The sequence below is a fragment of the Mauremys mutica genome, unplaced genomic scaffold, assembly GCF_020497125.1.
Source record: "Mauremys mutica isolate MM-2020 ecotype Southern unplaced genomic scaffold, ASM2049712v1 Super-Scaffold_100404, whole genome shotgun sequence".
Classification (NCBI taxonomy): Eukaryota; Metazoa; Chordata; order Testudines; family Geoemydidae; genus Mauremys; species Mauremys mutica.
The window spans coordinates 5,550-18,497 of NW_025423332.1; the positions used below are offsets into that span (position 1 = coordinate 5,550).

The following is a 12,948-nucleotide window of genomic DNA, read 5'->3' on the forward strand; positions in this document are numbered from 1 at the left end:
CTAACAAGGTTTGAGCTCTGATTGAAACTTTTCCCACACTCAGAGCACGTGTAGGACGTCTCTCCACTGTGGATTCTCTGATAAGAGACGAGGGCTGAGCTATAACTGAAGCGTTCCCCACACTCAGAGCATGTGTAGGGCACCTCCCCTGTGTGGATTCTCTGATGTGTGATCAGGGCAGAGCTCTGCTTAAAACTCTTCCCGCACTCAGAGCACGTGTAGGACTTCTCTCCCCTGTGGATTCTCTGATGTGTGAGAAGGTCTGAGCTCCCATTGAAGCTTTTCCCGCACTCATGCCATGTGTAGTGTGTCTCTTCCAAGTTGATGCTCTCGCGTGTAATAAGGGCTGAGTGGCTACTGAAGTTTTCCTCTGGACTCTGCTGAGTCTCACAGGCTTTTGCTTTTTCTGGGAGTGCACAACTCCCGGAAACATTTCCTTTGGATCTTTCTGATAACGTCCCATGTGGTTCTACTTGCTCAGCATCTTCCTGCTGGGGTGTCTCCTCGTTCCCACTCGCCATCCCATCACCTGATGGGAGACAGAGAGAATCCAGACATAGGTCACTCCCTGTGCCGGAGAGAAAAGAAATCTCAGAGAGAGGAATGGAAAAAGGTGTGAACAAACCAAAATACGTGCGGGAGAGATCAAAGCTATCAGGAGCTGATTTTCCCCAAACCATTCCCCAGAGCAGAGAGAGGAAGGGATCCGTTCTGGGTCTGCATCTCACCAGAACTCTCAGGGGAAAGTGAGATTGGGGAGGGACCTGCTGCCAACTGTCAGTCAGGATAGGAGGGAAGCCATGAGTGACATCTGCCTAATGATTCCACATCTGCAGGGAACAATCCTGAACTTGGAGCGCTTACAACTTGCAGAGTCTGTGTAGGGCATCCCAAAGGTTTCCTGTATTCACAGACAGTTGTTGAGATGGTTCACCCAATTCCTCACCTGTGCACACAGCTCTCGGGAGCACTTTCTTCTAGAGCCATAGAGGTCTGAGACCCACGGCTCTTCCCCTCATTCCAGCTGCGAGATCACATCAGGTTTGGAAACTGGAAACCCTGGGAAGGGAAAGAAAACAAGGGAGGTCAGTGGAATTTGTGGGATACTTGTCACAAGGAATATTCCACGGTTTTAACCCCAGCTCATTTTTAAGACGTAACACCCCAAGGCCGGCTTCCTTGACTCAAAGTGGCAGGAGAGTTATTATTATAACTCACATTCATGACCTTAGTGCCTAAGAGCCAACAAACCATGGGCCCCTGTTGTGCTAGGCACAGCACAAACCCAGAATAGAAGATGGCCCATGCCCTGAAGAATTTACAGTCTAACTAGACAAGACAGACACAGATGAGGGAAGAGGTGGAACCCACCAGCAGAGTGAACTATGTGAAGGCAGAGGGACAGATCTGATGAACACAGGTATAGATCTTGAGACTATTGTATTTAATGTTATGACTAGGGCCAGTGTTTTCCGGAAATTGCTGCTATTCCTCTGGCTTCAACACTCCTATTTCCACCTGTGAGCTCTGCCAACAGGCCCAGCTGAACGACACTCCTGTTCAGAGACTGTTCCTCAGTCAATGCACAGAGCAAGTTTGTGCTGTGACACTGGGCAGACTGTTAAAACAGAGCAGGGTTTATTAGTCAACTGAAACACAGCATGGAAAGTCCTTAGATTAGCACAGAGAAGCAAAGACGACAATATAGTCCATACAATATAGTCCATGTGTGTGTGTGGCTGGATACATATTTGTTTCTGTATGTTTGCAATTGTGTGTGCGTGTATGTGTGTGCGAATGCTCAGCTGCCCTCTGCCGGTGCAACAACCGTTTCTCTGTATGTCACAGCCCCCATACCGTCGACCCCAGTGGTGATTTCCCCATCTTACAAGGGCTGGCTGGCCTGACCCTTCTCCCCTCTGCGGAGTGTGGCGGCGGCTGCAGCTCACCCCCTGTGGGGCAGGAGGGCCCAGGTGCGGGGCACTGGGCTGCGATGCACCTGGAGAGCAGTTCAGGTGAGGTGGGGCAGGACCTGTGGTTTACATTCTGCGTTGCCTGGTGCTGGGCCATTGCACAATCCCCAGCCACGCCGCACAGCGCGCCCCGAGAGGGGGCAGGGGGCCAAGCAGATGATCCAGCACGAGGGGGGAGAGGATGTGTGGCTGGGGGGAGGAAAAGCCTTGGGCTGCACTGGGGGAGTGCAGAGCAGGGGTGACACCCCAAAAACCTGCAGCAAAGGGATGGACAGGTGGGGTGGGTGGATAGAAGAGGCAGGGGGACTAAAATCTAAAAGGGGAGTGTGGGGTCTAGTGGTCAGAGCGGGGGAGGGGGGCTGGTGGTCAGAATTCCTGGGTTCTATCTCCAGCCCTGGGAGGGGAGTGGGGTCCAGTGGTTAGAGTGTGTGTCGGGGGGGAGCCAGGACTCCTGGGTTCTCTCCCTGGCTCTGACTCTCTCTTGTGCAATCCCTCGGCAGTTACCCAACTCGCCAGCATGTGGGAGCGAGGGGCTGGGGCCGGGTTGTGACACGGCCCAGAGTCCTGTACTGCCCCTTTGTTACCCAACCGGGGCAGGGTGGGGGATGGCCTGGGAGACCCGCTAAGAAAGGCACTTCTGGTGGGTTTGTGTGTGGGTCACGCTGCCCCGGCTGGATAGACCCCTCTAGGTAAGAACCAGTCTCAGCCCCGGTCAGACCCTGGGAGCCAGCCCCCTCTGTCGCCACGGCCATGTCTATTGGTCTCCTGGAAAGGTCCATTCTCACGGGTAGCAGTCCAGTGGCAGTGAGTTCCACAGGCCTCAGCACACGCTGTGTGGGGCAGGAGGTCCTTGTGTTGGGAGCAGTGGGAGTGAACTGTGTGCGGTTGTGTCTCTGAGCACAATTGCGAATATTCTGGTGTGTGTGTGTCTGTGTGTGATTGTGAGTGTGGCTGGGGGTGTGATTGTTTCTCTCTTTGCGGGTTGGGCTAGCATGCCCCTCTGGGTGTGTTGTGTGTGAGTGTTCTTGGGATTGCGTGAGTCCCTTTGTGCATCAATGTGTCTGTGTGTGTGTGTCACTTGCTGCAGGATACAAAATCCTGCAAAGCCACCACACACACAGCGGGGCTCAGCCCCACCAGCAGGGGGCAGCAGGGACACACACGTCTCTCCTGGGCCAGCTTGGACAATTTCCCATCACGACCCGGCACAGTGCTGGTGCCCCCACACGGGGGTGGGCAGTGACCGGGGGCGGGGGGGGGGCAATGTGCTGGATTCAGAAGGAAGCACTTTGGGAAAATCAGCCAAGGCCCTTAGCAGAGCTGGGACACAGACCCGCCTCAATTCTCTTTTTCCTGGCCTTGTTCCAGAGCCCTCACAGCCCAATTCTCTGCCCTAACGTTGAGCCCTCTACTGCACCCTGAACCTCTCATTCCAACCCCACCCCAAAGCCTGCACCCCCAGAGCCAGTGCTCTCATCCCCCTGCACTCCAACTCTCTGTCCCATGTAGCCTGATTTAGGGTGTACTAATAATATTAATTTGGAAAATATGATGAAAATTTAATTTATTAGTTTACATTTTATTTAATTTAATTGAGTTATAAAGTTACAGTTGCATTACTGCTATTCAAAAGATACATATGGCATTATATGCAACACAGTTTTGGTTAATATACTCACACCCTTCCTTGATAACCTGGTGGTAAGAGACACAGAACCAGCCTTGCAGTTCAGGTTTCTCAATTCTTGAGTGAAAGATGCAGTGCTTAGAAAAAGCTAATGTTACTTTGGGTTTACTTGAATAAGTTAAACTTAAAATCAAATCCTAATAAACAAAGAATAAAAACTTAGGGAAACCGAGCTTAGCCGAGTTACTTTGAAACTTAAAGTTTAAGAACAAGTACAGCCTACTGATATTAGATAGAGAGAGAGTGGAGGAAGTAAGACAGAATGATAGAGCGATGTGCTCTAGCGAGGTGGGTTACCTCTTTTATAGGGCACAAGTGCCGGAAATCCTTCCTCCTATGCCCAAATTTCATTCCTTACCCACAAAACGTTAGGGTACGCTTACTTCATAGGCTAGTATGTTTGTGCGTGTTGATGACATGTACATATGCACATAAGTTCCCTTGTGGTGTACATGTTAATTCTGTGGTGTTGTGGAAAAATCGACCACACCTTTGAATTTTGGATCAGGCAGCCGGAGGCACTTTTATTATAGTACAAGCATGCATGCAGGGAGAGGGTTAAGCTCCCCTCTGCCTGTTACAAATTTTACCAAGCTTATAAAGGTTAAAACCGCAAATTAGCATTTACTTAAAAGTTCCTTATTTGGGAGTATCAATTGTACCATTAGCAAGCTACTTCAGTTTTCTCCCATATATGGTGTTTCCTTTTATTGTTTCTGGGCAGTTTTCGTTGGTGGTCTGCCAGTCTTAAGACCCTTTCTTTGTGGTTACATTATACAGGCTAAAATTCATAAAGCAATCTAAAAACAAGCTGAACACTCCTTTCTTATTTCCTTCTTTTGGTTCCTCATTTTCCCTGAATGCCCTCTGTACAGATAAACATATTAAAAGCAGAAATGCAAACCTTGGCTTTATATATAACAGTTGTCTAGACTATAGGCCTTTGGGCCTAATACAATAAATGCTGCAAGCAAATAATAACCTAGGCTGGACAGGTGGGGCAAATTTTCCCTATCAGTGGGTACAACACTGAAAAACCCCTTATGCCATTCTCCATTGTCGATTGGTCTAGGTAAAGGTCTTAGACAGGCGTGGGTACTTCTCTCTGTAATTAACAAGATAAAGGTCAATTTTCCTTTCTGAGTAAAAGGTCACACTATAGAGATGCTAACTTTGCCTTAGCTTAACATACAGGATATGGCCTGTAGGTCCTCTTAAGTCATGTGCCCCAGTCCCCTAATCATTTTTATTGCCCTCTGCTGGACTCTCTCCAGTTTGTGCACATCCCTTCTCATGTGGGTCCCAACCCCAAAAGTACTCACATTTAACCCCAATGGCTCCAAAATGTACATAGGGTGCTGCCATGGTCAAGTCACTCCCGAGCTCTCCAGTGGAGCCTGCTGGCAGAGAACAAGGTGAAAATTAGCCAGGATGTTGTTCAGTCAATTCCCTCTGCTCCCAGCAGGTGGTATCGGAAACCTCCAAGATCACTCACTTCCCTTTCTCTCATCAGCTTCAGGCCCCAGGGTTACAAATGCACAAACCAGTTGAGATTCTCCCCTGGGCTCAGGGTGTGGGGCTGCTCTGAGAGGATGGACTTGCAGATTTGGGATATTAGTGCAAAGATACAATTTCAATTTCTCATAGAGAAAACTGAGGGCATTGGGAAAAGTTTTCAACTAGCAATAATCACGCCTCGGATTAACCTCATTGGCTATGATACTGCCACTTCTTATTTAGTGAAAGGAAAGCTGCAGTGACAGCCTGGTTACTGAGATGCAAAACACTTTCCTCCTGGGAGAAACAAGAAGTTAGAATTAGAAATTTACATCGTTTGTTCCAATGTTGGCACATGTTTAATTTTGCTTCTGTGTAGGTTTGTTTCAGGCTGTGACTGTTTTGGTTTATTGGGTTGTTTTGTTTTTTTTAATTGGAATGGAGCTTTTAATTGACATTTTCTGGATTCGAATGGCTGACCTGCAACACCAATTTTGACATAGTTCTGCATATTTTATACAGATTTGGCCAGTATTCAAGGATTTGATTCCTTTATAGGAGGTTTTAGTGGTCAGGCTTGTTTATTTTATGTTCTTTTATCATCCTGCTGTAGCACACCTTTTTGATAAAATGTTGAAATTATTAATTTATGGTATTTGTTAGTTTTTATTTTTAAAAACAAAGTTTTTCTTAATGTTTGGGTTTTAAATTAAGCATTGTTTTTTGTTTCAATTTTTCATGTTGGTTTTGGTTATTGATGGGATCTTTAAGAACTTTGAATTTAATACTAAAATTTGGACAGATTTAGATTATTTAAAGTAAACCCTGTTTACTACTTTATTTTAATAAAGGTTTTATTGCTCTAACCCCTGGCCGGGGGGGGAGAGGCGATGAGCTTGGCTTTTAACTGGGAAGGAGCAGAGGCATGGGAGGCATGGCCCCCCGTGAAGGGTGGGGCAGGTGGTGGGGGGGCACAGCCCCTCCAATTTTTTTCTCTAGCCCCCCTCAGTCCCCCACCCAACCGAGAAGAGTCTGATGCCACCTGCTGGTCACTGGGTGTCACTGCTGCTCCATGGGAAACATGCTCTGTGCATTACCCAGATTGGTGGGAAACACACTCTGTGCATTACCGTGACTGGTCCGTGGGAGTCACTGCTCCTAGAAGGCAGACACGCGCTGTGCATTACGCCACCTGGCCACTGGGTGTCACTGCTGTATCAAGGGAAACACCTTCTGTGCATTACCCTGAATCACCACGTGGTGTCACTGCTGCTCCAAGGGAAACACCTTCTGTGCATTACTCTGACTGCCCACTGGGTGTCACTGCTGTGCCAAGGGAGACGTAAGAACGGCCAGACTGGTTCAGACGCAAAGTCCATCTCACCCAGTATCCTCCTGTCTTCTGCCAGCGGCCAGTGCCAGGTGCCCCAGGGGAATGACCAGACCCAGGAATCAGCAAGTGATCCATCCCCTGTCGCCCATTCCCAGCTTCTGGCAAACAGAGGCTACAGGCACCATCCCTGTCCACTCTGGCTAATAGCCCTTGATGGACCTGTCCTCTATTAATTTAGCCAGTTCTTTTTTTTTTTAACCCTGTTATAGTCTTGGCCTTCACAACATCCTGTGGCAAGGAGTTCCACAGGTTAACTATGCAACTGCCCTGAGTTTACCCTCCTCACATACCCCGGGTTGTATATGGAAAAGAGGATGAGGCTGAGGAGAGCCATGATGTGTCTGTCACTGGCTGGTGCCTCAGTTTCCTCTAGGCAGCAGTGCTGCAGGCTCCTTTGGTCAGTTCCCATGCAGCTGTGTCGGGGGAAGGGGGAGTAGAGGCTCATGCTCCCCAGCCCCATGCCCCTCCCCCAGCAGCTGGGGAATCCAGGCCAAATTTAACCCTGGTAGCTGGGCCGGGATTAGCCTGGGCCGGGGTAGGGCTGGGGAGGAATTGCGGGTGGCACAGATGCACCTGCTGTGAGGGGAGATCCTCCCATTCCCTGCCAACCCCCCTCACTCCTTGCAGCACGGCGCCCCCTAGCACTTCTTTCTCTGTCGTGGAGGCTGTCTGCTGCCTGCTTCTCCCTTAGCATCATCTCTCCCCACCCTGGGGCACTGGCATCGCCCGTCCTGTGCAAACAGGCAGGTCCCGGTGTGCCCCATGGCGCTGCCGTGCAATTGGGGGAGCAGCTGTTGAATGGAATATGGGAGTGGGCAAGGCTGGGGACCAGGACTCCTGGGTTCTCCCCCCAACTCTGGGAGTGGAGGTTAGTGGGTAGAGTGAGGGAGGGGCAGGGCTGGGATCCAGGGCTCCTGCTTTTTCTGGTTTTCTCCACCTCCTGCAGCTGCCTTGGTCCTTTCGGTGCATTTCCTGTTCCAAATTCATTTGCTGACTTGTGTAACTCACCCCAGAGGTGGCTGCATCTCAGTTTTGGGTGAGGCATCCTTGGCTGCATCACCCCCTAACCACGTATCTCTCCCCCCTGCAGGTGACCCTGCAGCACTCGGCAAACATCCGCAAGATCTTGGGGCGCTTTGAGCATTGGGCAGGGAGGGGCCAGGAGCCCTGCCCCCCCTGAGAATGGGACCCAGCCCCCCCTACTTTTTACAGGGATTAAAGAGGGGCAAAGGGGGTCAAATCAGAGGAGGGGGGTGGCCAGGGTCTGAGCAGGGGGTGGAAATTGACTGGTCGGGGGGGTCAAGCAGCTGGAGGCAGAGTTAGGAGAGGGGCTGAAGGGCAAAGTCAGGGACGGGGGAAGGAGCCGGAGTTCAGCCCAGGGGGAGGCGCTGCCAGAGGGTTAAACCCCGGCACAGGCAGGGGCAGAGGGGTAACAGTTACCCCGGGGGGCTGAGACTCCAGTGTTTGCAAAAACAGGGTGGGGGGAGCAGAGGGGCTTTTCTATTTCCCCTCCCACAGGCAGCACCTCTCAGCATGGGCTTCCCAGGGCTGGGCTCTTAAAGGCACAGGCATCCCACTGCCTAGACACTGCAGCTCCTCTCTGATGTGACCTACTGAGGTGCTGCAGTAGGAGACTCAATTCAGTGAAACCGGCATTCCCTATACGCCCCCCAGCCAGGGGGCTGTGCACCCCTTCCCCGAATTTCCCCAACACCCCCCAGTGGTCAGGTAGTTACATGCAGCGGTGCCAATGTTGTCACTGGTTGCAAATCTGAATGGAAATTGAAACGTTAACACACAGTTTAAAAGCAGATCCAATGTATGAAAAATACTTTTACCTGAGAAAGTAAAATAGGTTTGAAAAGTCTGGACAAAGTCGGGTTTCCTCACCCAGCTGTTGTGTTTGCTGACAATGTCGGTGCATTGGCTTCGGCAATGTTGGCCAACCTCAGAATTTCAAATGATGATTTGGAGGCAAGGTGTGAATGAGCTCTGCCCTGACAGCTAGTGACGAGCCAGGGTTGGGGGAGGCTTTGGGATCAGACTGTATTTACATCAACTCACCTACTCTGCCGAGGTGTCCAGCAGACAGAGCTGGGCTGCCTGTGCTCTAGGTGCCCAGAGGAGGAGGGAAGGTGTGTGAGGCTCCAGCCTGGGAATCTTCTTCCCTCCTGCCAAGCCCTGACTATCAATCCTGGCCCTGACCCTCCTTTCTTCAAGCGCCATGTGGGCCCCAGGAAAAGTGTGGCAGGAAGCACCAGGGCCAAACTTGTGGGCACCAAGTGAAGCACCAAGAATCCCAACCATCAGGGTAGCAAGTTCTAGAGCCCCAACCTATTGTGGCCACCCCAGCCAGAGACACAGCTCTAGGAGGTGGGAGTCACCCAGCAGGAGGGGAAAGACTGGCTCTTGCACAGCTGGAGACAGGGAAGTTGAGCACTGTGAGCTCCAGGGCTTTACCACAAGCCAGCACAAGGTCCCACTGAGATTTGAACTCAGATTGCAGGATTCAGAGTCCTGAGTGCTGCCCGTTACACCATGGGACCAGCTCATGCTACCTTCTCTGCACATCAGTGACACTCATGGGGCTGGTTTGTGTAAGGGGGCTCTTGGCCCTTTACTAAAACTTAGTGTGTGTGTGTGGGGGGGGAGTTTGGTTGCCTAGTTCCCAGCACCAATAGAGGGGGGAAGGGCCAATGGGAAATCAGGCCCCTGAGACTGACAGTCCCCAGGGGCAATGGGGAGAGGCCAAAGCTCCAAGTTAGCTGCACTGACAGACCAGGCAGTGTAATGAGGGAGTCACCAGGCCAGGGGGTCCCGTCCAGGGAGCTGGAGCTGCCTGGGCCAGAGTGGGGCAGAGCTAAGGAGAGAGCAGGAGCCTGAGAAGAGCCGGGGAGCAGAGCTGAGCAGGTGTAGTGCCAGAAACTGCTCCCTGTAGGACTTTGCTACCTGTAGCAGTTACTGAGACCTGAGGTTGTTCTTCTTTGCTGCCTTGTCCTAATTGGCTAAAACTTGACAGTGGTTTCTCTAGCAAAGGCCAGTCCCTGGCCCCTTGGTCCAGACATCCTCACTCACATCAGGCTGCAAGTTAAGAATCATTTCCCCTTCCCGCTCTGTGGGAGGGGAGACTGTTAAACACGCTCTCTGTGCGACTGCACATGGCTAAGCAAAGAGAACAAACCCCCAATCCCCCCCTGTGCTTTGGGTGCCAGGTTTGCGGTGGGAATTCTGTAGTTCAGATGACTTCAGGCCTGGGCGTTGTGATTCTTTACCAGTTTCTCTGGCGTTGGGGTAGTTTTGTGCTCACAGCTGTGATGGCCGAGTGGTTAAGGTGTTGGCGTTTAACTCCAATAGGGATCCCCTGCTCAGGTTCAAATCCTACTCACAGTGAGGCCTGTGTTTTAGCCAGTCTCTCACCCGGGCAATACCTCTGTCCAACCCCCTGAGACACTCTCAATTCTCTCCCCACCCCAAGTAAATCCTGTTCTGCTCCTTTCACTGAGATACCTGGGACACCCCCTCACACTGTGTCCCTGAGGTGTCATGCAAACTCTCAGCGCTTGAAGCCTCTGCCACTTACCTAGTGCCCCATGCCTCATAGGTTAGCCATATTGATGTGCTCTCCTTCACGTAAATCCGCTCAGTGCGACTCCTGGCCTGTCCCTGCAGAAAGGTTTATCCCCTCTGCAGCTGCTGTGAGCTCGGGTCAGAGGACTAGGAGGCTACCGCCCACCCTCCACTGGTTCTGCTATGGAGAAACAAGTCCTCTAAGCCAACCTCGCTACAGACCTGCGCCAGGTAGTGCTCATTGTAAAAACGTTTCCTCTCACAGTCGAGAAAACGGGACCAGCGGTTCTCAGGCTGGCTGAGACAATTAAAATCCGCCCCAACACTAAACACTGTGTGGTCCAGAGGAAGGGAGCCAGTTCCTACCATAGATCTTTCTTTTCACACCTTAACATCAAGTGCCTCCTCTTGGGCCTCTGAATCCCTGCCACATTCCACGTGCCAGATGCCCCTTCCCCAGCACTGTCGTCACTCAGCTTTGCAAAGGAGCTTTCCTCACAAGTCCCTGCCCCCTCTGGCACCATCTCCGAGGGCCGTCCTGCCTAACTCTGTTCCCGCCATTTTGGGTCGACAAATAAGTCATGTGGGAAAGACAGCTCCCATCTCTCATCCTTATAGGTCAGGAGGGCCAACTAGGGGGAGAAGCCCCTGCTCTCTGTTGTCCTGCTAGGGAGCTCAAAATCAGGTACTTGCCCCAGATAAAGGTGCTGCTGCCACCCTCCCAGAAAACAAGCCCCCCCTGCACAAAGAAGGATCAAAGGGCCTGCCAAAGCCTGAGATTGAACCAGAGACCTTCAGATCTTCAGTCCAACACTCTCCCAACTGAGCTACTTTGGCAGTTGGGTAGCAGTGTTTTGGCCTGTTGATTCTCTGTTCGGGATGTTTTTGCAGCAGTTGCACACAAAAAGGACGTCATTGTGAGCGGCCCATGAAGACAAGACTTGCTTTTGCCTGCCTTGCTCAGCTTGACTTGCTGCCTCACCCCGTTCCTGCCCTAGTGCCCGGGTTGACCTGGTGGTGGAAGGGGACTGGGGGCCAGTGGTGCGGGGAGGAAGTTGAGCTGGACCCTGAGCTAGACTAGACCCTGGCGGGGAGAGTCTGGCCACCACCTGCCGCCCACCCTGTTGTCCTGGCTTTCCCCACTGGGCGTCATGTCGGGAGGGAAGTGGGGCTTCTGCCTCCCCTCCCCGATTTTCACACCGCAGAGGAGTGCGAACAGGAAAACGAACGGCTGCTCCACACCCCCACCGGAGGAACCCAACGCCCTTAGCTGCTCCCCCTGCTCCCCCCCAGCTATGCTACTGAGTGGAAGCGTCCTGTGCCCATCACACAGAGGTCGATTAATCAAAACCCTCTTCTGCCAGCACCGTGCCTCCTGCTTCTTACACTGGGCCTGCAAGCGAGGGGGCGGCTGGCACAGCGCCAAGAGTCTAACCTGTGTGGGAGGAGGAGGCTGACGCCCGCAGCCTGCTGGGGAGCTCCCAGAAGTTATTAAGGGACAGAGGCTCCTCAATGCCCTTAGTAACAAGGGTTTGGGGTCACCAAAGCCAGTATGGGGGTCACTATTTCGGCCTTATAACCCTGGGTGTCAGGTCGCTGTGCAGCTTTGATCTAGAGCTCGGATCCCAACAACCAACCAGCAACCCACAGCCTCCCCCTGGGTCTGCCCCATCTGGTTACTCCTTACAGGCCGACCTTACCCCCATTCCAGCCCCGGATTTGCCCCCAATCATCCTACTGCCGCTCAGAGCCACAGACGTGGAGGTGCTGAAGGAGGGAGGGGTGACTCTAGGGTGGGGTTCTTCTCTAAGGATGGCTGGCAGAAAGGTGGTGCTTAGCTCTGTCAGTGACCTGCCCAGTTGCCTCGCTGTCAGGGGATGCAGATGTTTCTGTAAGGCGATTAATTGGGGTATTTGGCTTCTGAATGAATGTGAGGAATGTGCAATCCTGAGAGGGAATTTCCATCCCTCTTTCTACTGGCTTTCAGGGCCCCAGTGGCCTAATGGATAAGGCATTGGCTTCCTAAGCCAGAGATTGTGGGTTCAAGTCTCATCTGGGGTGAAAAACTCTTTTCTTCTTGTACATTGCAAAGAAGCCTTGGTGCTATTTTCACCAAGGAAGCTGGGAGACGTTTGAACCCAAAGTACTGGATCTTGGGAGCAATCCCCCAGAAACAGTATCTTCCACTTGACAAATGCTTTCTAGACCCATCAGTAGCAAACACTTAATACTAGTGTTTGTCTGAGAATAGAAGGAAGGGGAGTGTTTACTCCAACACCTCAGTGAGTGAAACAGACAGAAAGAGCAAGGCTGTCCTGAAAGAGAATGGATCTGTCTGGAGACAAAGCAGAACCTGAGAATGAGCAACAGTGTGAAAAGAAGAACTTCAAATGTGTGTTAGGTGTCAGTTAGGTTGGTCTGACAAATTTCAAGAAAATACCAATGCTCGCAGACTGATGCGGACACTGGCTGCTTCTGATGTTTTACTGAGAGGTCATTGAGAAATATTTTCCTTAATTATGTTATGGAATATTGGGTGGGCTATGAAGGCACCATTCCTCCTGCTTTCACCCTTGGAGACAACACGGCTACATGGCATGCGGCCAATGCTCACCTTCCAGTCAATTGCTAGAGAAGACAACACAGACAGGGATGGCAGCAGGGCAGCCTGGAGCTCCATGGAGATGGTGGGACCAGGTGTCATCAACAGGGAGGTGGCCACCCCACCATGCACAAGGCTGAGCCAGCAAGTGTGGTGTGTGCTTCACTGTGTCCCTACTCACTGCACATGGTGGTGGAGGGCTGTCCTGCCTGGCTGATGTCAGCATCTC

General features: G+C 51.7%; 2 non-coding genes and 1 pseudogene across 2 annotated transcripts; 1 reads left to right on the forward strand and 2 right to left on the reverse strand.

The window, feature by feature from the left end:
• Positions 1–5,278: 5,278 nt before the first annotated feature.
• On the reverse strand, positions 5,279–5,400 carry LOC123361179 (annotated as a pseudogene).
• Positions 5,401–9,024: 3,624 nt separating this feature from the next.
• Positions 9,025–9,096, reverse strand: TRNAQ-CUG. The gene has a single exon. It is a non-coding gene; the product is annotated as a tRNA-Gln (tRNA).
• A 3,009-nt stretch (positions 9,097–12,105) lies between these two features.
• Positions 12,106–12,178, forward strand: TRNAR-CCU. Its single transcript has one exon. It is a non-coding gene; the product is annotated as a tRNA-Arg (tRNA).
• Positions 12,179–12,948: the final 770 nt, after the last annotated feature.